Genomic DNA, 21384 nt, shown 5'->3' on the forward strand with positions numbered 1-21384 from the left:
AACACCATTTGGGAGATGCTGCTGCTCACTGTATTAAATGCAGCCCCGCCCCCCGAACAAACAAACTGTTAATAGTTGACTTGTAATGGTGTATTAAAAACCTGAAATTCAGAATGTGTCTAAGTTAGTTGGCTTTTACTCTGCCCCATGCGTTAAAATACAGCCTTCAGTTACATGATATTTCTCAAATAATACAAAATAAAACATGAGTTTGAGCTCAGAATTAGGTTTTAGGCTAGGGGCAGAAATTACACGTAAGCCAGTATAGGTGATCGGAAACCGGTTCTAATCTGTAACACAAGAAAAGTTCAGTGCGCATAAACCACTTTCAAAGTGGCTGAAACTGGTTTAAGATAAACCTGGATGGATGTAGTATCACGCTTAAATGATTTAGGTTAACTCAGTTTACTAAACTTCTGTCCAAGATTCCCTCCAGAGTCAAGTTAACTCACAGTCCCCCAGCATCCCAGGATACTTTGCATCTCCTCTGCAAACCCCCTCTCACAGGGTGGGCAGGCTAGTCTTGGCCCAACCTGTCTTCTCCAGCCCAGCAGAGAGGTGTGCTGTAACACCCCCTGGCTTCTGGCCTGGGCCACTGCAGGCATGTGGCTGCATTTCGGGACTCAAAAGTGAATGTCTGTTCACTTGCTTATTGGTTTAAACTATGCAGCTTAGACTAACCTGCGAGACTGAATTGATTCAGCCTTCGGCTTTTTTACTGCCTGTACTTAGCTCTAATTACCTTTGGGTATGGTTTGTGATATCTAAGTCTCTTTTCTCATTTAGCCTTGGGAGATTGAGGGCAGGAAAGAAGACAGCAGTGAATCCTGTGGAAGATGGGACTGAGCATGTCCCACCCAATTACTCCAGGCCCATAAGTTTGCCAGTGAGGCTGCTTTGGATTCATCCTTAGTGAGCATCCTTAGGCCCACTGGCCAGTGAAGGGTGCTACAGATGAGTCTAGAGCCACCTCACTGGCAAACTTACAGGCCCAGGTACCAAGATGGACTCAGCCTCATCTTATGTTGCTAAGCTACAAAGTGATTTGTTCATGGAGTCACTGAGGAATGGGTTGAATCCAGGAGTATCAAAACCAAGGCTGCTACCTTAACCACTAAACCATTTTTCCTCTTCCCTGGTTTTTAAAAGTGAAACAATAAAAAATATTCAAATTCAAAGGCATCAAAGCAGCACAAAATAACCATGAATATCATCTCTGTTGCATTCAGTTCAATTTTTATGAACCTTTTAAGTAAAGGAAAAAATGATTTACAGAAACTTCTCAACAATATTAAGCAAGTTGCCAATTATACCAAGCTTACTATACCTTTGAGAATATTACAGAACTACTGATGGGATGGGAATACATAAATCTTGCTTCCTTTGAGATGACCATCACCTATATAATAACCATTTGTTCACAAAAGTACTGAAATAACAGAGTTCACCATTAGTTATCCTGTAGCGAATTATACTTTTGTCTTTGTTAGGTCAAGTGGAAGATGCAATGTGAGACTCAGAGAAAATGGTCATAAGGAATACCTTGTAGCTCAGTGTAACTTTCAATTTTGTACATGGAACAGATGATACCCACATTACTTTATTTCACTTAAATATTCTCTTTAGTTTTCTAAAAAGTTTGGCTAGCATTTGGGCAGCTTAATGAGCAAAATAAACTGCTTCTCAGAAATTGTGTGTGGCAGGGCACTGTTGGTGCCTGCCACTTTAAGGGCTGAGCCAAACAGCCAGCAGGTGCTTGATTACAGCAGGCATTTTAGAACTCTGTCCGCCTATATAAACAGAATAGTTCACTGCTGGCAGGCCAGGCAGAAAGATCGCCTGGCTGAAAGGTTGTACGAAACATCTTGGAGGTAAGGGCAGAAGCTTAAAGGGATGGTATGGAGGCTCCTGGTTCTGGGCATGACCTAAAATTGCACCCTGCCAGGAGTGGGTGGCCTGGTGGGGCTCCCAGTGGTGTGGGAGTCCCCAGGAAATACCAGGCCAGTTACCACCCTGGTGAGATGCAGGTTGGGGTGCCTTAACCCCTAGCCCCAAGAACACTGTGGGTAGAAGGGGCCAGGCACACCTATGGCCACCTGAGCCCAAAGAGGGTGTAAGACCCAGATGGGGCCATGCATGGCTACAGCCACCTGAGCCCCCACTGGGGAGGGAAGCCCCATGGCCTCAGTGAGGGGGTAGAGATGAGGAGCTCCAGTGAGGGGGAACCAGAGGGCTGGGAGCCCAGTGTGTGTGTGTGTGTGTGTGTGTGTGTGTGTGTATAAAGTTGCCCTGGGAGGGACCAGGGCCGGCTTGGCCCTGGTTGGGTAATTGGCTGACCACTGCCCAGGTGACAGTTGTGGGAGAAGCCCAAAAGACGATATGTCTGCCAACCAAGATATGCGCTAGGTAAAGCCTATGGCCAAAGGGGCCCACTCCAAGAGGGAGCAAGGTGGTACAAGTTGTCGATGCATGAAAGAGACACTGTGAGAGGGGGTGGAGTGTGAGAGGCCCTAGTGAGAGGAGGGCGGTATGAATGTGTGTGTCAGAGGCCTGAGGATGAGGGCTAAGCTTGGTCCAGCTGTGGGCCAGGAGCATTGTGTCATCTATATGCCATCTGCGAGGCTTGGGCTGTGGTGTAGGGGAGGAACAGAGCTGCAGATAGCATTCCCTGGCATCAGGGCAAGAATGGGCAGCCTCCCACCTTATTAGAACCAATTAAGAGACAATAAGTCATGGCAGGAGAGGAGGTGGGTGGTTGGCCCAGAACAGGTGGGCGGGCCAATGGCAGACAGGCCCCAAGAAAGGCCCCTGTTATACTGTGTTTCATGGTAGATGCGCTAGAAGTTACTGATAGGGGGTGGGCTATTTTTTCCCTTGCATCTTGCTGTTGCTAATGCTATTTTTGCTTTGTCCCTGATTACACACCGTAACTTATATTCTATGCATTCTCCTGACCATTTCAGTATATTCATTTCTTGAGGTAGACTGTCTTATGTCCATGGCTAAAATATTTTTCTGTGTTGAAAATGGTACTAAGTGTATTAAAACGTTTTTAGCAATACTGTCTTCACAGTTTATACTGATGCATTTTATTTACTCGATGTTGTTGGCAATGTTAGTCACTGAGAAATCCTCTCTCTCAATGTTATGGGGCTAAAATATGGCATATGAAAGTAATTTTGAAAATGAGTGTAGGCAGTACCAAGTGCCCTGAAGAGCAACATACAGTATCAATCAAAATGAAAAAAAACCCCAAACATTTTGAGAACAAGCTGTCACTGTAAGCTCCTGTTTGTCATATTACCAAAACGTTTCTGTCAAGATCATTTTCCTTTCATGTAATTCTAACTACATCTCCCCTGGATGGATTTCCCTCATCTTCTACATGTCATTCAGTTTCCTCCCACGCAACTTCACAAATCTCTCCATTAGTTCTCACATATGTATGTGTCTGCCCTCAAGCCTTTCTACATTTCTTATCCTTGGGCTATGTTCTCCGGATAGTTTCCTGTGTCTTCTCTTAGCTTTACGTCATCTTTTATGCCTTTAAAATATATAACAGCCTCATAATGTTCACTTAGATACAAGAATGGTAGGCATCTGTATAAAGCCTTAAGATGCATGGCAAGCATTGTCCCCTTTTACCAAATATTAATAAGTACTGAACTATTGAAACCTATATAAATCACATGAACTTGCTCGTTTGAATGCAAAAATTTCCAACTGAGTTGTTTTGGTATGTGATTTTTAAATACTGTTGGTGCTGGCATGGCTGAGCATAAATGTGGCTGCCAGCATTAATATAATATTTGAAGAGGGGAAAATTAGCTGCAGCATCAAATCCATTCCTGAGAACTGCAGGAAAGAATAAAACAAAATATGTTTTGCCCTTTCTATAAAGCCTCAGAGAGAGAGAGAGTTCTCATACTGCATGTAACAACACAGACTCTAATAAATGTCACAAACTCGTTTAGATGTTGTAGCCTTTACAGTGATCCCAGCCTGAAGGTAAGGAAATGGATAATTTAATCTCTTGTCTGGATCAGTGTCATTTGAACTGCGGTATGTCTTCCTCATTCACAACTGGCAAACAGAGAACCTGATAGTTTATTTCTCAAGGGCCTTTAATTGGACTGTATACAACCCCCTATACACCTACCCGATAAAAGCCTCCTACTTGATTATCCATAGAATTGTAACTCCCACCACACTTTTGCCTTACTTTTCACAGGCTTGTATTTATAAATAAGAGGCTATAAGAACAGTATCCTGTCAGTTTATTTAGCCTCTTCTGATTATGCTACATGAAGCAGTCTTTGATGTAAGGTTTATGGTGACACATTTAATTTCCTTATCAAATAGCCCACTACCAGTTTCCTTAAAATTAATTAAGGTGTATCTATGACTCTGTTTTGATATCAGGTTGTTCTCTTCAGTTTTGGTGTAATTTAAACAAGTATAATATTCAAATGTATTCTTCAGGCTACATAAAATTATATCTTTTTGTCTGGCAAGGTTCTTTGAGTAGATGTGATATCTTTTATTAGACTTAGTAGTTGGAAAAATGTTCTTAGCAAGCTTTCAGGTGCAGTCACCCTTCTTCAGGCATAAGAAGTCTCTGCTGCTCTGAGACTCCAAGGAATGAGAGAAGCTAAAAGTTTGACAGGATGACAGTGAGAATGTAAATAGGTAGAAATTAGGAAAACAAAAGGTAAAGCAGGGAAGGGAGGGGGGGAAAAAAGCTAAAGGTGAGTAAGGGGGATTCTACAGTAGTAGTAATTCAACGTAGAAAAGAGGTTGCCTTTGAAAAAGGAAATACAGTAAAATCCCTGTTTTCTGCATTCTATTAGCCAGCATACTCTAACTAGCACCTTGCCACTACAGCCATCATCCACCACTCTGTGCTGCCGCCGCCGTGTGCAACCACCATGTTCTGCAACCACCATCCACCACCCCATGCTGCTGCCATGTGCAACCACCCTGCACTGCTGCCATGCTGCTGCCATCCACCACTCCATGCTGATGCTGTGTGCAAGCTGCGTGCAACCCCCCCATGCTGCCACCATCCTCTACCCCGCACCACTGCTGTCGCATGCAAGTCCCACCCCCTCTGGCTCCAGTATTTTTCGATAACTGGCATTTTTACATTACCGGTACCCGGCATTCCCCACTCCTGCTGGATAACAAAGATTTTACTGTAGCTGTAAATTAGGAAGACAAAGGGCAGAAAAGTAGGAGAGGGGAGAAAGGGGGAGAGAAAACAAGTGTAAGAAATCAGGTCTGGCAGGTACCTGGTGAATCAGATTTCAGGCAGGTTGTAATGTGTCATAAATCCAGTGCCTATATTGGGTCCATGACTTTCTGTATCCAGTAAATTTATGGAGTGATTTTCAGTTTGCATTTAAATTAACTAAGGATGGTCCTAGACACTAATAAAGAGATCAGCTAAAGATCCTCCTCTAAAAATACAATATAGTTCCTTTCCTTCAAAATGCAGGTTTATTACTGGAACTGAATGGTTGGCAGATCTAGTTTAATTAATATATCTTAAACTCCTTCCCCACGAGTTCATCTTTTACATGGAAGTAGCAACAAACACAGTCCCAAAATTGAATTCCTATGTAACATACCACACAACTCCTTAGATGATTCTCACATGCACACAAACACACACACATGACTTATCAGTCCTTGTACAAATACTTCCACAAAGTGGAGCACCAACTCTACTACCTTTACTCATGATAAGTAGTATTGAACATTGCAAGTACTTCTAGTAGGACTGCTCATGGAAAAAAAGTATAAAGTGTGGGTAGAGATAGCAGAGTTGTGCTAAATACTTACGTTAGATATAGCCTGATTAATAAATAATAAAATATGAACATAGAAGAATTATTTTATCAATAAGTTTTTAAATTAATGTTTAATAGTGAAAATGCATGACAAACAAAACCATACATTTATAAATGTATGGCAGTGCCATACATTTTCAGAGTATGCAATGAATAGGACAGGGCCATGGAAGACAACCATTTTAAATTAACTAATAGTTTCATTGTTTATAACTCTGTATGGCGCCTACACAGTGGAACCAGCTGATCTGTTGCTTTCCTTGTTAAAATAACATGTGCTTCAGAAGAACCAGTCTACTTAGTTTTAAAATGTGACACTGCACAATGAAGGTGGCCAGCCTGGATGCACTCCTTGTCACCACGTGCAGTGCTGGCTGCAGCTGTGTCACCAGGAGGCAGTGCCTGTGCAGACCATGATTACCATGCGGGGGGAGTATGTGGGAGAGTTCCCACAGTCCCCATCCTCCCTCACACCCCACAAACCCCATGCCTCCACACCCTACCTCCATAACTCCCCCACATATACATATACCCCACAACATACTCTTTGCCCCCCACACAGTCACACCCCCTCATATACCCAACATGCACCCCTCCACACCCTATAATACACACACACCCAACTCAATCACACCCCCTCACACTAGTAAGACTTTGTTTTTGACCTATTATACAAATAATACCTCTATATACACTGCACAAACACAAATCATGATAAAAATATTTTTGTAATAAAATTAAAATAAATTATAGTAAATGTTTGACTTTTAGTATATGATTTGTTTTTTTTTCTGGTTCAGATGACAACACCCATCCTCCGAAAAGGAGTACTTCTGAGGGCAAGGGGTGGGACTTTCAGTGGCAAAGGTAAGGGCTTGGGGTGGGACTTCTGGTCCCAAGATGGAGACCAGGGGGTGGGGCATCTGTCAATGGGTAGGGCTACCCTTGTGGCCCTCAACAGCTTACCAAAACTCATTAAGGGCCCTCTGTGAGGTGACCAACGATGCCTCCCCATGGGAGTCCCTTGTCCAGGCCATTGGTCTCTCGGAAGCAGTCCAGCTACACTTTGGAGGGAGCTTCTCGCCCACCCAAAGCCAACTTTACCGACTCACCAGGTGAGCTGGACTGGCTCCCCCCATGCCCCAGGAGCTATTTCGGGTGGCACATTCTTGTGGGAAGGAGAAAGAGGAGAGGAGGAGAAACGGAGCATGCAGGCAAGAGAGATTACCCAACTTGGTTCAAACTGAAGTCCCTGAGAACCGGACAGCAGACCTATCAGCTCTAGAGAGCTCAGAGGCACTCAAACAATGTGCTTCCATGTTGATTGTCCGCAGAGGGTGGCCAATTAGGCTGACAGAGTATCAGTCATCAAGACCGGGAAGCCAAAAGTGGCTGCAGCATTTGTGATCCTGGGCAGATCAAGAAGGGAAGTGGTGGCTGCGACTGGGTTTCCCGGTGTGCTAGGGAATAGAGAGATGGCAGACATGCTGGATCATTCTTTCTTTGTAGTGGGAAGATTTTTTATTTATTTATTTTTTTTGCTGAGTCCCTGCAATGAGCAGACAGCAACCATCACTGGGTCCGGGGTAGTCATCACCCCTCCCAATTTCAGTTAATCCACCAAGTCATGGCAGGTGAGAACTGAGAGGAGCCCTGGCCTGATTGACCGGTCAGCGTATGTCTTAACTAGCACCGGCAGGTGGATGTCATCAGGAGGCAGAGGTCCATGTCCATATGTGGTGAAATCCTGACAAAGTGATGCATTGGCCGGGAACTCAGATGGCGGCCAAGTAGAATCTGATAGTATGGAGGTACTGGGTGTGACAGCATCTGGGGTAGCCCAGATCCAACAGACGTTACACATGCTGGGACAAGTCCTGCAACAACAGGAGCAGCAGTTGGCCTGACAGTTGGCCATAGAAGAAAGCTGGATGCAGCAGCAGGCATGGTATCACAGAAACGCCGTGGAACTGAAGGTGCCCAAAATGTTTATTCATGATGATCCCAAGGTTTTCTTAGAAAGTTTCAAGCAGGCAGCATTGGCTGATGGGCTGGAAAAATCCTGCTGGGCTGGACAGTTGGGGGTGCTGCTGATAGGAAAAGCCCAAGCAGCCTATGAGGCCATGCTATGGGCTATGACAAGGTAAAGAGAGAAATTTTATACCAACTAGATATTAACCCAGAGACCTACTGGCAGGCTTTCAGAGACAAGAAAAGAAGAGAAGAAAAGGCCCCAAAGGCCCTATTGCAATGTTTAGTGGACATTGTGACGAAGAGGCTGAAACCTGCAGAAAGTTCGAAAATAGACATTTGTGACAATATTTTGCTGGAGCAGTTCCTGGCTGACCTAGATGAGGAGACTCAGAGTTGGGTCCAGTACCAGCGACCGGTGTCCTCAGTGGAGGTGCTGCAATTGGTGGAAAACTTCAGCAGCGCTCTTGGGGAAAGGCCTCTAGATCATAGAGGCAGTCCCCATGTGAACAGGCTGGTGGAAGAGCTCCCTAAGTGGATTACCCAGATGGGTATCCCCAAAGAGATTGTTACTGACCAGGGGTCTAACTTTATGTGGGGAGTGTTACAGAGCTTATGTAAGGTACTGAAAATTAAGTAATTGCATACAACTGTGTACCATCCTCAAACCAACAGCCTAGTGGAAAGGTTTAATGGGATACTGAAGAATGTTAAGCTGATATGTTCAGACAAAACCTCGTAAATGGGACCTTATGATTCTGCTATTGTTGTTTGCAGCCCAGGAGGCACCTCAGTCATCCTCGGGTTGTGCCCCCTTTGATTTGGTGTATGGGCATCGCCCGAGGGGCTTGCTAGATTTGGTGTGGGAAGGTTGGGAGGGCGCCTTACCGAAGAGAGTCAATAACAGAGTACATGAAGGAATTGAGACACCACTTGCGAGTCACAGGTGAACTGTCATGGGAACATCTGCACAGAGGGCTCAGAAGCCAACTATGATAAAAAGACCCAAGATAGAGATTTTCAAATAACCCAGAAGGTGCTGGTCTTACTCCCAGATACGGAAAGTAAATTCCTAAGGTGTTTGCAGTGCACGTTCGAAGAAATACGGCAGGTTGGCCCTGTTGATTATGAAGTCCTTAAACCAGGCCATAAAAAGGAAAGGCAGATATACCATCTTAATTTGCTAAAAGAATGGAGGGAACAGAAGGGCTTGTTGGTTGACCCCTACCAACCAGAAGAACAGTTCAGTTGGTATTTAGGTTTGGATGCTGTACAAGGTTTGGCGGCCATAGAGGTCCCAGCCGGGACCAAGCTGAGTGATCGGCAATGAGATCAATTAAGGGACTTGGCAAGGGAATTCCAGGATGTTTTTAGTGAAATCTCAGGGTGTGCCAAAGGGATAGCACGTCAGATAATAACTCCTGCTGGGCAGATTGAGAGAAAAGTGGAGGAGGATCCCTTATTACAGATATCAGGCAGTTTGACAGGAAATTACTAAAATGTTGGAGCAAGGCATTATTCAAGAGTCCTGGAGTCCTTGGCACAGCCCTATCATAGCAGTGACAAAGCCAGATGGGTTATTATGATTGTGCTTGCACTTTAGGAAAGTAAATGCCATATCACACTTTGACACTTTTCCCATGCCCCAGATTAGTGAGTTATTGGAGAAAGTGGGACAGGCTAGATTTATTTCGACCCTTGACTTAGCAAAAGGGTATTGGCAGGTGCCACTGAGGAGAAAAGATATGGCTAAGACTGCATTCAGTACTCTGTGCAGTTTATATGAATTTAGGTGAGTGCCTTTTGGGTTACACGGGGAGGCAGCTACCTTTCGAAGATTGATTGACTGCGTGCTACACCAGAAATATGCAGCCGCCTATATAGATGATATTATATATATGCAGGGTTGGGAGGAGCACCTAGAAGCTGTAAGGGTGGTGCTACAGGACTTATGACAGGCTGGACTTACAGCCAATCCAAAGAAATGCATCTTGGGTAAGGCTGAAACAAAGTACTTGGGGCTTATGGTAGGGCAAGGGCATATCTGTCTATTGACTGACAAGGTGGAGGCCCTGTGCCAGTATGTTCCCCCCCAGACACATAAACAGTGTAGGGCATTTTTGGGCCTTGCTGAGTATAATCAATGTTTTATACCCCGATTTGCAAAAATAAGAGCTCCCTTAAGCAATTTATTGCAAGGGAAAAGTAAGGGTCCCCTTAGGTGGAATTTCATGAGCAGGCAGGCTTTTGAGGGAATGAAGAACGCTCTTAGTCAAGAAGCTGTGTTGGAGACTCTGGACTGTGAATCATCTTTCATTCTCCAGGCGGATGCCTTAGACAGAGCATTAGGCACCATCCTATCGCAAGAAGTTGATGGAATCGCCCAAACTGTGCCCTATGCCAACCAGAAGTTAAATTCCCAGGAGAGGAGGTATGCCACTGTTGAACACGAGTGCTTGGCCATTAAGTGGGGCATTAATTATTTTTGCTACTACCTGCTGGTTTGTGAGTTCACTTTGGTAACAGACCATACCCTGCTGAGATGGCTTAAGACTAAGCAGATGGACAATGCATGTATTACCTGGTGGACGCAGACCCTTCAACCCTTCCACTTTAAGGTTGAGTATAAACCAGGAAAGACTAATACTGTTGCTAATTTTTTTTTTTTCGAGATGCTATGAAGATGAGTTATCTGAACAACACTGCTCAGTGGGAGAGCTGACTCAGATGGGCCATTGAGATGATCCGCCTAACGGTGAGTTAAAGGGGAAGGTGTGTGGAGAGACCTATGATGCCTCCCCATGGAAGCACCTTGATCCAGGCCATGGGTCTCTCAGGAACAGTCCAGCTACAGTTCGGAGGGAGCTTCTGGCCTGCTTGAAGCCAACTTTACTGACTCTCCAGGTGAGTCAGATTGGCTTCCCCCCCCCACCCTGGGAGCTATTTCTGGTGGCATGCTCCAGCAGGAAAGAGAAAGAGGAGAGGAGGAGAAATGGAGCTGGCAGGAGAGAGAGATCACCTAACTGCCAGTTCAAATTGAAGTCCCTGGGAATGGGGCAGCAGACCCACTGGGTCTAGAGAGCTCGGAGGAGCTCAGACAACCTGCTTCCTCATTGATTGTCCACAGCAGGTGGCCAATTTGGCTGGCAGCATATCAATTATTGAGACTGGGAAGCAAAAAGCGGCCACATCATTTGTGATCCTGGGCAGATTGAGAGGGGAAGTGGTGGCAACGACTGGGTTTCCCAGTGTGCTAGGGAATAGAGAGATGGCAGACATGCTGAATCATTCTTTCCTTGTGGTGGGAAGATTTTTTATTTTTATTTTTTTTGCCAAGTCCCTGCAGCAAGCAGAGGATGACCAACACCAGGTCTAGGGAAGTCATCACCCCTCCTAATATCAATTAATACACCAAGTCATGGCAAGCGAGAAGTGAGAGGAGCCCTGGCCTGATTGACTGGTCACCGTGTGTCTTAACTAGGACCAGCAGGTGGATGTCACCAGGGCACAGAGATCCGTGTCCGTATTCAGTAATATCCCAACACCCTCCATCAGAAAGAATTGCCCACCCCTGATCTAGGGAGGGTACCTAATGAAACTTATAGAGAACGTAGGCACCTAAGTTTCAAATGTTCTGTTGGTCACAATACTAGATAAGTATTTAAGTTAATTTGGTAGCTTCATGTATACCTGCGATTTTGGGCTTCTGCTTGATCACCTAGATGCTTAAATCCCACTTAAAACCCCTTGCAATGTAATTTAGTCCTGAGGCAGCACCCTATGGGAGAGGGAGACCTGGGGTCTTACCCCTAGTTTTAGTGTTATTTTTGTCTTTTAACCAGTGACTGTCTCATGGAAATGTAAAACACACAAACAGTTTTGGTGACAGGAACTGGATTCCAGAAAGACACAAAGTATTGTAAATTACAGGCAAACAGAGATGTTTCATATTTATCCTGATTCAGATCCCTACACTGTGATAAGGTGTGGGGCTTCAGAAAGCCTCCTGTGCTAACATGCCACTGAATTTTATGGATTGCCCTTTGGAATTACTAGTCTTACTTCATTTTCTGGACTGCTCTCAAGTTATAGCCAAAATATAAACCCTGGCCACCTACCTATTCTCTCTCTCTCTCCATGCTCCAGACCTGAAAATGCAGTGATGAGGATGCTCCAGGGATGCCCTGCAAGCATGCCATTGACAAAGATCTTGCATAGTGGCAGGAAGTATCACCAGAGTATTCTTACTGCTGCATTTCTGGATGTGGAGTGTGGAGCAGGATTGGTTTCTTTCTCAGCAGCAGCTGAAGAGTAGAGTAGAGCCCATGTAGACATAGCCTTAGGTACCTAAACTCTGGCAAGTTGGCTGGTACTTAAGTCTTATCCACTCAAGTGCCCTATATACCATGGACTAATAGGACAGTGAGCATTCCCCATCATTCCTCTCTGAGCTGGCCTACTGGGCAGTGGAGTGAAAAAATCATAAGGCCAGATGGAAGTGGCCCAATGAGAAGGGGACTGCAGTCAGAATAGATGGCTTCTTCCTTCCCGGGTGGTTAGGGCACTTTGCTAGGAGGTAATTAGCACGGTATCCAACTCCCTTTTGCTGATGCGAGCCTAGAACTTGGGTATTGCATTGCCTAGGTAAGTGTTCTAACAACTAGGCTATCAGGCTAAAAGCCAGCAAGGTAGTTATCCCCTCCATTCATAATATTTCCCTGATTAGGGATTTTATGTAGAGTTTATGCATTTTTCCCAGATGAATTGGGATTGCAACAAGGATTTACACATGGATTTGAATGTCTTGGTGGAGTGCTTCTGAGCATGTGTAGTAAGTCAAAATGGAGGTGCCTATTTGAAATGTATTAGGGTGCTTACATGCTGTGACAAAACATTAGGGTGTTATGGTGTTCTCAGATATCTACCCTGAGTTTGTGTAAGCTTATTAGTCCTGCAATGTACTGAATGGGTATGCCTGAGTTACTATTTTACCTAGAAATCATTTACCAGAGGTACTTTTGTAGAATAATAGGAAAACAAAAGGGTTTATTACAAAGAACAAATGGTGTAACAAGGAAAAAGCAATAAAATGTTTTGATAACAGAGTATAGTAAAAAAAACCCTGACAAAATCCTTGCCCTAACAGAAGACTCTGGTGATGAAGCTGAACTCCTTGCGATGACACCTTCAACCACACTTCAGGGAGAGAGACAGAGGCTTGTTGGGAAGGGGTGGCCTCCACCTTACCCTGAAAGGGAAAATGTTCTTCTCGGCCAGAATGGCTGACCTACTTGACAGGGCTTTAAACTAGAATCAATTAACAGTCCATGTCCAGGTCATGTTAACTATAGTATTGACAGGTTAGGTAATCCAGGAAAAGTACTCTGATAACAGCCCAAGGAAAGGGCACATCTCAGTGCACAGGGAAGCCCAGGGCTTCCCATGCCAGGCTTAGCTGCCTGTACAGAAATGCCAGGAGTTTGAGAAACAAGCAAGAGGAACTGGCCCTTCTCCTGAGCAACAAAGATTAAGATCTCATAGGGATAATGGAGACCTGGTGGGACTCCATAAGTATAGAAGGCTATACCTTGTACAGGAGAGACCTGTTGGAAAGTGGGGTGAGGATGTAGCTCTCTATGTGAAGGAGCAGTATACTTCCCTTCAAACCGAGTTTAGTAACCAAGGAGGGCATCTTGAGACCCTGTGGGTTGAAATATGGGAAGGGGATATAACTGTAGGAGTCTATTACAGACCTCCCAAGAGGAAGAGTTGGATCTCACATTTTTGCCTTAACTTCTCACGGGCTTTTATTTGTACCATGCATCGGGAACCTTCACATTCAATAGGGAACTGACTGAGGCTTCAGGCTCCCAATGCATGGTTGTCATGAGTGAATTCAACCTTACTGACATCTCATGGGAAGAGCATACAGCCAAATCTGACCATTCGCATAGCTTCCTCGCTTGCATTCCTCGCTTTACCTAAATCAAGAGGTCTATGGGCTGACTAGGAGAGAGGCACTACTGGATCTGGTTCTGGCCAAAGGGGATGATCTGGTGAGTGATCTGAGGACTGAGGGGAAGCTTGGTGACAGCCACCATGAATTGATCACTTTTTTTCTGTCCAATGCAGGACAGGAAAATCTCTCAGTAAAATAGAAATCCTCAACTTTGCAAAGGCTGACTTTCACAAACTCAGGAGACTGCTCAGTCAGGGACTAAGAGACCATGACTCCTAAGAAAGGGGAGCCCATGAAAAATAGTTGTTCCTTAAGAACACAATCCTTGAAGCACAAGGAAAGTCCATTCTGTTCCAAAGGAAGTGCAGTCAGCAGGCTGGGGTGCCCCTTTGGCTCAATAGGGAACTTTTGGACCTCTTGAAGCTAAAAAGAGAAACCTATGCCAGATGGAAAATTGGAGTCATCACCAAGGAGGACTACACAGCACTAGCCCGCACCTGTAGAGAGGGGACCAGAAAAGCCAAGGCAGAAACCAAACTTAGGCTAGCAACAGGAATCGAGGACAACAAAAAGTCCTTCTTCAGATGTGTGGGAAGTCAGAGAAAGAACAAAGGCAATACTGGACCCCTGCTAAATCAAATGGGGCAGCTGACGTCTGACGCTCAGGAAAACACCGATCTCCTAAATGATTACTTTGAGTCCATCGTCCACCTGTACAAGGGGGTCACCCTGTCAGACAGGACACAAAGCATCCAGAGGGAGGGAGATGGGCCCACAATCAATGTTGATCAAGTGAGGGAATGCCTTGACAGGCTCGACATCCATAAGTCCGTGGGCCCAGATGGAATGCACCCAAAAGTCCTGAAGGAGCTTGCAGACATCAAAGCACACCATATGGCAGTAGCGATGTATAGGGGGTGCAGGTGCACCCCCTGAGAGCACTGGTACATCCCCTGACAGCCAGCATCCCCTGCTTAGGTGATGGGCAGGGGGGCAGGCAAAAGCATTGGTTCCCCCCCCGAGAGCACTGGCTGGGGAGTGGGAGCAGCAGGAGAAGTGGCTCCAACGGTCCCCCTGTGGCTGATGGTGCAGAGTGGGGATGGGGGGGTTCCCCTGCAGCCGATCGTGCTGACCAATTGCACTGCTGGCACTTCCAGGTCAGTGTGACACTTCTGGGTTGGCACAATGGCTATGCGCCCCCCCCCCCCCGGCATGGTTGGCCATGGGGGTGGGACAAATGCTCCCCCTGACTCAGAAGGCACCAGTTGCCCATAGTTTCATAGTTGGTAGGGTTGGAAGGGACCTGAGCAGATCTTCAAGTTTGACCCCCTGCCATGGCAGGGAAAAGTGCTGGGGTCAAATGGCTCCAGCAAGGTGTTCATCCAGTCTCTTTTTAAAGACCCCCAGGGTAGGAGCCAGCACCACTTCTCTTGGAAGTTGATTCCAGGTCCTAGCCACCCTGAGAGTGAAGTAACGTCTCCTGATGTCTAGCCTGAATCTACCCTCTGCCAGCTTGTGACCGTTATTTCTTGTCACTCCTGGTAGTGCTCGAGGGAACAGGGACTCCCCCAGTGCCTGCTGGTCCCCCCTGACTGTTTTGTAAATGGCAACTAGATCCCCCCTCAGCCTTCTCTTATGGAGGCTGAACAGGTTCAGGTCCCTTAGCTTCTCCTCGTAGGGCCTGCCATGCTGACCCCTGATCATGTGGGTGGCCCTCCTCTGGACCCTCTCCATGTTGTCCTCATCCCTCCTAAAGTACGTCCCCCAGAACTGGATGCAGTACTCCAACTGCGGCCTGACCAGTGTCGCATAGAGAGGGAGGATCACCTCCTTTGACCTGCTTGAGACGCATCTGTGGATGCATGACAACGTATGGTTGGCCTTCCTGACTATGTCCCCACACTGTCGGCCCATGTTCATTTTGGCATCAATAATGATTCCAAGATCCTTCTCTGCCTCTGCACTGATGAGAAAGGAGTTCCCCAGCCTGTAGGTATGCTGCTGGTTCTTCCTCCCCAGGTGCAGTACCCTGCACTTGTTAGTGTTGAAACCAATCCTGTTCTCATCCGCCCACCCCTGTAACCTGTTCAAGTCTGATTGCAGCCTATTCCTCCCTTGTAGTGTGCCCACTTCTCCCCACATCTTAGTGTGATCTGCGAATTTGAACAGGGTGCTTTTTACCCCCTCGTCCAAGTCGCTGATGAAGATGTTGAACAGTGCAGGCCTGAGGACTGAGCCCTGGGGGACCCCACTGCCCACAACCCTCCAGGTCGAATAAAACCACCACTCTCTGGGTGTGGCCCTCTAGCCAATTAGTGACCCATCTGACTCTGTAGGTATCAACGCCACAGTCTCCTAGCTTTTTAATGAGAATGGGGTGAGATACAGTGTCACAGGCCTTCTCTCCCATGCCCTATGGCAAAGATATTGGATAACTTGTTGTGCTTGGTAGAGGTACTGGAAGACTGGAAAAGAGCCAATGTAGTCCCAATCTTCCAGAAAGGGAGGAAGGAAGATCCTGGGAATTACAGGCCAATCAGTCTGACATCTATCCTTGGAAAGTTCCTGTAGAAAATCATCAAAAGTTCCATCAGCAACTGGCTAACAGAAGGCAACTTTCTGAGTGACAGCCAACATGGCTTTGTTGCTGGAAGATCTTACCTGACCAACCTTATCTCCTTCTATGACCAGGTGACGCATTGCCTGGACAAGAGAGATGAGGTTGATGTCATATATCTGGATTTCAAGAAAGCCTTTGACTTGGTCTTCTATGATGTTCACATGGTTTAGCTGGGAAACTGCAGCCTTGACCATCTCAGTCTGATGACTGGGGAACTGGCTCCAGGGTCAGACCCAAAAAGTATTAATTGATGGGAGCAAATCGATATGACACAAGGCTACCAGTGTTGTCCCTCAGGGCTCAGTACTCAGACTAGTACTCTTCAACATCTTCATTAATGATCCAGATTCAGATGTGGGCTGGCAAAGTTTGCAGAGAACACTAAACTACAGGGGAAGGCGGTTACATGCAAGCTCAGGCTGGGGATACAGGCTGACCTGGACAGGCTTGCAAGGTGGGAGGACTAAAACTTGATGGCATTCAACATAGAGAAGTGCAGGGTGCTCCACCTTGGGACAAAAATCCAGCATCATACTTATAGGATTGGTAGTGCTATGCTTGCTAGCAACGTGACCAAAATAGACTTGGGGGATCTTGATTGACCATAAGATGAACATGAGCCACCAATGTGATGCCATAGCCAGCAAGGCAGATCAAACTCTGGCATGCATCCACCGATGCATCTCAAGCAAAACAAGGGATGTCATCCTCCCACTGTACTTGGCCTTAGTGAGGCCTCAGTTGGAGTACTGCATCCAGTTTTGGCAACCCCCCTCCCCCCCCCGCCCCCTTCAGGAGGGATGTGGATAAGCTTGAGGAAGTCCAAAGGAGAGCCACCCACATGATCAAAGTCCAAAAGAGCAAGCCTTACGAGGAGAGGCTGAGGGACGTGGGACTCTTCAGCCTGGAGAAGAGAAGGCTCAGGGGGGACTTGGTGGCAGCACCAGAATTTGAGAGAATAGCTGTTCACCAGGACCCCACCAAGAGATAACAAGGTCTAATGCCCACAAACACTGGGAGGATGATTTAGACTGGACATATGGAAAAACTTCTTTACAGTCCAAGTGTCTAGGGCCTGGAACAAACTCCCCCCAGAGGTGGTGCAAGCACCTACTCTGAACTCATTCAAAAAACATGTGGATGCTTGTCTTGCTGAGATCATTTGACCCCAGCAGACTTCCTGCCTATGGCAGCGGGGCTTGACTCGATGATCTCACAAGGTTCCTTCCAGCCCCTAATGTCTATGAAATCTATGTTCAGACTACCAGCTAGCCCTCAAAGACTCCTGTGAAAATCTCCCAGGGCCAACATCCTCTCAGTCACTGCTAGCTCTCTCATCTGGGCACCTCCGTCCCTGCCTCCTCATTGGGAACTTTCTCTCTAGTGAGCCCCTTAATGGAAGATCCCACACAGTCTCCCCTCTAGTGTCATGGTATCATAGACAAGAATGTTATATTTCTCCTGGTGGACTTGCAGTTTCAGTGGTAGAACCCCTACATTTACAAGCATTCAAGCAGTTTCTACAGAACCAAACGTGGTAGAAATGGCTGGCTGCCTGCCTGCCTAGGGGGACTGGCCAGATGATGGGGATGATTGGATAGCCTAGAGCAATTTAAAAGGTCCCAGGGAAGGAAGCTGAGAGAGAGATGGAAGGTGGAGGTGCTGAGGAGGCAGCATAGAGCTGGGGTGACTTTCTCAGGGTCAGGACCACAGGTTTTGGCTTAACTGTTTCTTGCTTGTTTTATGCCTTATATTGTTTCCTGTGGAGAGAAGTGTGTCCCAGGGAAAATAAAAACTGCGTTGGGAAGGTGACAACCCTCTACATGTGGTGGAGAATGTAGGCATTCTAAATCTACCTCAGTTATGGAGACGGGGCCCTGCTAAAATGGCTGGAGTGGTTGCGGCAGTAACAACAACATGAATTCCTGAAACAGCAATGGGATTTGAGATGGAAACCCACCCAAATTGGTGAGCTGCTGGTTCCCCAAGGATAGAGGATGGAGTTCTCCCCAAGATGGGAGCTGCAGATGACTTGGAGGCTTTCCTTATGACTTTTGAATGGGTGGTAGAGACCTTATAATGGCCACAGGACATGTGGGGCTGTGAGGGTGGTCCCCCTGTTGACTGGGGAGGCACAGGCTACTTAGCAAGCCCTGGGAGCAGATTCAGCCCAGGACTACAAGACCCTCAAAGCAGCCATACTGGACCAGTTGGGTTTCACAGAGGAGGCCTATCAGCACAGGTGGGACTTGGGACACAAATGCGCACCCCCTGGCCAAGGCCCAAAGTTTAAAGGACTCATGCACCCTGCTACAGATGTGCAAGTACTACTTAGACATCTTGGTGATGGATTGGGATATGGTCTGAAGTGGATTGGAGCTTAAATCAAATTAATTTAAGTCACTTAGGTGCTTTTGAATATCCTTCCCTTAATTCATAAATCCATAAATCCATAAAAATTATGGAAACAGAGATGGGGAAAAGCTTTATTAACCAAATAATTCTTTCAGATTCTCAAAGTGAAAAAGCTTTTAAGAGCCTTAGGTCTCCAAAAATCTTGGGAAAATCTACTACTTAGAAATGTTGTTAGACCAGGCTTCTGGCATCTCTAGTTTTTTAAAACATGCATTCTGGCACTGAAAGTTGCATTAAGCACTGCATAGGAGACAATTTAAATATTTATGTTAAATTTAAAAGAGTACTGCAAAGAAACTGCAAAGCTTTTTTTCATTTTTATAAACCTGAAAGTAGACTCATTTTTTCTAAAATGTTTTCCAAAGTACCTTAGTTTTTGTCTGGTTTTGAACAAAAATTGCTCAATGTGTTTGAGCAAAGATGAGGTTTTTTTGCATGTTTATGTGTGCAGAAGGTTTTTTTTCCCCCAAGTTTCTCATATGAAGACAGCAAGTTAATCACAAAAATTGCAAATAAAGTGAGCTTTGTCTAAATAAGTTGGAAATAAAGAGAAAATTTTTAAACCTGATTTTACAGTTCTGCTGAACCCTTGATTCTGCATCTGAAAAAGGTGTGATTAGGTAGGGAACTGGTATAGATCAGAGGTCAGCTATGTTTTTTGGCAGGGGCTATAATGATTAGCCTGTGTCGGAGGCAGCCTGGTGCTAGAACTTGGCCATGGCTACTAGTTCTCCCCATGACCTGGCCATTGTGGCTCGGGCAAAGCTCTCCACCACCAAATGCTGGCTCTGCAGGTGGATGCCAAACCCTGGCATAGGTGAAAATAGAGAATGACACTTTTTTCTCTTAGAGGGAAAGATATTTAACTTTCTCAATGCTCTCTTACTTTCTTGGCAAATCTTTCTCTCTTCTTTTCCACTTTTTCCTCCCTTTTCTCTTTTACATATATCCTCATTGCCTCCACTCTATCCTTAACTTGTTCCTCTCCTGTACTGGCCTTCTTCTCTCTTTCATTCATTTTTTGTTTCCTTCAGGGACAGAAAGTTTTTCAGTCTCTTTAAATTTCTCTAACTTGCAGTCTTGGTACTTGGGCATATTAAGCTGTACTGGCCCTTAGGGAAGGTGCACTGTTTCTTCTTAGTAATTCCAGCCATTCCATTTTGACAGAGTGGGAGACTTGTGTGTTAGCAGAAGCAGTAGTAGGGAAAGGGTTTTCCATGTGAAGAACAGATGGTATGAGTGAGCTCCTCTGGCCTTCAACTGTGGGAGCTGTTCTTTGGAAAATTTCTCTGGGAAATTCTCTTATTGCCAGCAGTTATAGGATCAATAAACTCTGCCCCAGTAATTTTTTTTAGCGAGATTCTGGGTAAACTGTCTGTAGCATGGTTCTCTTCCGCGCTGGCTGTGCAACCCCTGGAGTTAGGGCTGTGCGAGGCTTCGGACAGAGCTTCAGATCCAGAGAAGCTTCGGACATTTCAGGGTCCGAAGCAGCACATCCGGGTTGAAGCACCGGCCTCGTTCGGCTTCCCGAAGAGGTTTGGAGTCACCTCCGAGATCCGGCCATAGGGTATAATGGGGAAACAATAAAATACCTATAACTTTGTTGTTTTTTGTCCAATTTGGATGATATTTTCAGGGGTGGTAGACTCTGCAGAGAGTATGAAGCCTGCCAGGTTTCAAGTATCTCATTAAAGAGGTTTGGGGGGAACAGCACCCCAAATTCTTGAAAGCAAAACTCCTGTCACATCTAGGTGTTACAACATAGCAGGGTGAAAACTACAGAAGTGGTAGCCTATGCTGAGTCCACAAAGTCTGCCAAGTTTCAAGAAGATCGGTGCATGGGTTTGGGGGCAACTGTACCACAAATTCTTGAAAGCAAAACCCCTGTCACATCTACGTGTTACAACATAGCAGGGTGAAAACTGCAGGGCTGGTAGCTCTTACTCAGGTCACAAAGTCTGTCAAGTTTCAAGGAGATCGGTGCAGGGGCTTGGGGATAACTGCCCCTCAAGCTGCGGACAAGCAAAACTCTTGCCATGGGTGCTTGTGGGACTGACTGTCTTGGGGCGGGGAGGGGAGACACTACTGCAGGCCTGGCTGCTAAGCTGCTGTGTTACCAATTACCAATCAATCAATCAATCATGATTCATTCAGGGACCAGGGACTCCAGGACCAGCTCAATACACAGGACCTAGCTACTACATAGTGACTTAAGGAGCATCAATTAGCACCTACAAAACCAGGCTAAGGAGAGGAAAGAATCAATACAAACAATCAACTGCCCCAAGACAGACACAGTCTTGGCACGAGTTTTGTCTGTCAGCAGCTAGGGGTGCAGGGCCCCAGAACCCCCCTGCACTGATCTCCTCGACAGATGGCAGGTGTCGTGGCCTCAGCAGGGGCCACCATCCCTGTAGCTGTCACCCTGCTGCGCCTGAACACACACTGTCACCCATGGCACGAGTTTTGCTTGTCCGCAGCTTGAGGTGCAGTTCCCCCCAAACTCCTACACCGATCTCCTTGAAACTTGACAGGCTTTGTGGCCTCAGTAAGAGCTACCACCCCTG

This window comes from Alligator mississippiensis, chromosome 2 (genome assembly GCF_030867095.1).
Source record: "Alligator mississippiensis isolate rAllMis1 chromosome 2, rAllMis1, whole genome shotgun sequence".
Classification (NCBI taxonomy): domain Eukaryota; kingdom Metazoa; phylum Chordata; order Crocodylia; family Alligatoridae; genus Alligator; species Alligator mississippiensis.